The following is a 2,822-nucleotide window of genomic DNA, read 5'->3' as shown; positions in this document are numbered from 1 at the left end:
TAGAGAAAATCTTCTCTTAAATTTCAATTAGGATAATTTTAGATAAAAAGTTAATTTCTTACTTATAACTTAAAAAAAAGTGAAATTAAATATTTAAATTTCAAATTTATAAAATGATCCTTTAATTATATACTTAGAGAATCTAACTCAATAAATATTGTCATTTTGTTTTTGCTTCTTGATTTTAGAACTCTTCTCTTACAAAAATTTTAATTTATTTTCTATAGTAACTATTTTTGTAACAAATTAGGAGTTAATTATATTTTTTCTTGTATTCAAAATGAACATTTTTTCTAAAAAAAAGGCCCATGGGCTGGCCCTGGCCCACAGGGCTTTTGAAGATATCTTGGCCCCGTGAGCTTTTTCTACGAGAAACTTTTTGGCCCTGTGGATTTTTCTGTCCACAACCCACGTGGGTTAGGGCCAAACCATGTAAGAAGGGCCAAATTGACAGGTCTAGTTAAAAGGACAGAACAAAACATGGTTGTAATAGATAGGTGCACAAGTTTGATGCATTTGTACATGATCACTTCAAATTGATACAGGGTATAGAGTTCATTACTGAAACGTTACTATATAGTATACATCAAAATTTTCTGGTGATTATTACATTGTGCCTATCTCTATGACTAACTTGTTTCCCAAAAGAAAGAAGAAACTGAAGAAAAAAGTGCTTTTATTGTTGGAGGAAGATATGTTGGCACAGGCATCATTTCTGGGAGAAGAGGTAAAGGAGAATCAAATTTAAGGACCTGAATCACTTGCCTTATAGAGGGCCTGAATGAGTAATCTGGATGAACACACCAAAGGCCAACAACCACTAAACCGATCATTTGTTTCTCATCAAATTCTCCACGTAACTTTGGGTCAACTGCTTCAAGTGACCTCCCCAATCCATAGAGCTTCCAAACCCACTCAACTAAAGTTATTTCACCCTCCTCAGCTTTTAGCTCAACACATTTTCTTCCACAAGCTATCTCCAACAACACAACCCCAAAGCTGTAAATATCAGATTCCTTAGTAGCCTTTCCTGAACTGAAATATTCAGGTGCAATATAGCCCCTGGTCCCTGCTATATGTGTGGTTTGTGACCCTTTCTCATGGTCCACCAGCCTAGCCAAACCAAAATCACCAAGCTTAGCATTGAAACTTGAATCCAACATAATGTTGCTTGATTTAATATCTCTGTGAATCACACACTGCTCCCACTCTTCTTGTAGGTAAAGCAATGCTGAAGCCAAGTCCAAAGCTATATTATACCTCACTCTCCAAGTTAAGAAGCTTTTCACTCCATAAAGGTGGGAGTCTAAGCTTCCATTTGGCATGAACTCGTATACGAGGACAAAGTCATTCTTCTCATGACACCAACCAATGAGTTGTACTAAATTCCTATGTCTCAGTTGGCTTATTACCTTCACTTCTGTCACATACTCCTTCATTCCCTGTTTAGAATCTCTTGATATTCTCTTGATAGCAGCATAGGACTTCATGTCTTTCAAATAACCTTTATACACAGCACCAAAACCACCTTGCCCCAGCTTCTCAGACTCAGCAAATTTGTTTGTAGCACTTGCTAGCTCATTATAGGAGAAGCTCTTAGGCCCAGTGCCCTTTGGGAATTCATCATCAAAAACTAAAATTTGTTTTCTATCTCTATTCCTCTTCCACAATAAAGTAAAAACCAACCCTGACAAACTCAAAGCCAAGCCAAGACCAATTCCAAGCCCTACCCACAATCCTATTTTCTTTCCTTTTTTAGAATCAATAAGACTGGAATCTGGTGGGATTTTGTCATCGCTTTGTAGACTTGAACTAAATGACCATGATCTCAATGTATGCACCTCATACAATCTTCCTGTTGCGGCAGCAAAACCAAGAACAACCCTCCCCGGTAAGTGATCTCTCAAATCAACCTTGTATGAAATGTATTCTTCAACTGGTTTACTATCATTGTACATTGTGAATGAAACGCTCAAATTTAGAGTACTTGAATTGTACTTAATGCTGCAATTATAAACATTCCAAATTTGAATATCTGTCAACCATGACTTAGTTATGTTGGACTTCATAGAGTTGAAATTCACCCGAAGGGTCCCATAATTCGTTGTGGAAGGTGTCAAACTCCACTGCTACAAACGGGTGTTGAGTTGAATTCAATACTTGGTCGCCATCCACAAGTCCAAGACCACCTCCTTCTTTAATATCCTTTAGAAGTGGGAGATTAGGGTCAGCAAGGAAGAAGGCCATTCCATCTCCATAGTATCTCTTTTCTGAAAAGATAACAAAGGAAAATTTAGTACTGAAATCAGCAAGCTTTCTAGACTTCGTATCCCAGAGGACCATCTGTTCAAAACTCGTGACTCTCCCAACACTGTAATTGTTGTTTTGTTCTATGGTGTTGGAAGTGACTTGAATAGCTCCTTTCAGAACAGAAGCATCCCCTTCCCATTTTACATCACCATTCTTAAAGTTGGGGTAGTCAAATGATAGTGAGTTTGCAAGAGGGAGTATTTGAAGGATGAAAATTGTTCTCATTGCATGACAAAAAAGAATTGGATTATGAACAGTCTTATGCCACCAAGCCATCTATAAGCGAGGAATGCTAGTTCAATGTTTTGTGTTGGAACACTTTCATGTATGGAAGATTTACATATATATTGAGTTTTATGTTTTTATGCATGATTGTATTTTTGCTTATTTAATTGAATTCCAAAGTCTTATTCTAGATTATATAGTTGTCTTAATTCCATCAAGTTCTGTCATGGCCTACCTTGCCATATAGATTAGCGATGAGTACAATGTTTTTTGTCGATGGTGATAGA

General features: G+C 36.9%; 1 pseudogene; it reads right to left on the bottom strand.

Moving 5' to 3' along the window:
- Positions 1-629: 629 nt before the first annotated feature.
- On the bottom strand, positions 630-2,586 carry LOC124844898 (L-type lectin-domain containing receptor kinase IX.1 pseudogene; annotated as a pseudogene).
- Positions 2,587-2,822: the final 236 nt, after the last annotated feature.

Source organism: Vigna umbellata, chromosome 1, assembly GCF_029865625.1.
Source record: "Vigna umbellata cultivar VRB3 chromosome 1, Vumbellata_1.0, whole genome shotgun sequence".
NCBI lineage: Eukaryota > Viridiplantae > Streptophyta > Magnoliopsida > Fabales > Fabaceae > Vigna > Vigna umbellata.
The sequence above is the reverse complement of the archived record's forward strand: the minus strand, read 5'-3'. Positions and strand labels throughout refer to the sequence as shown.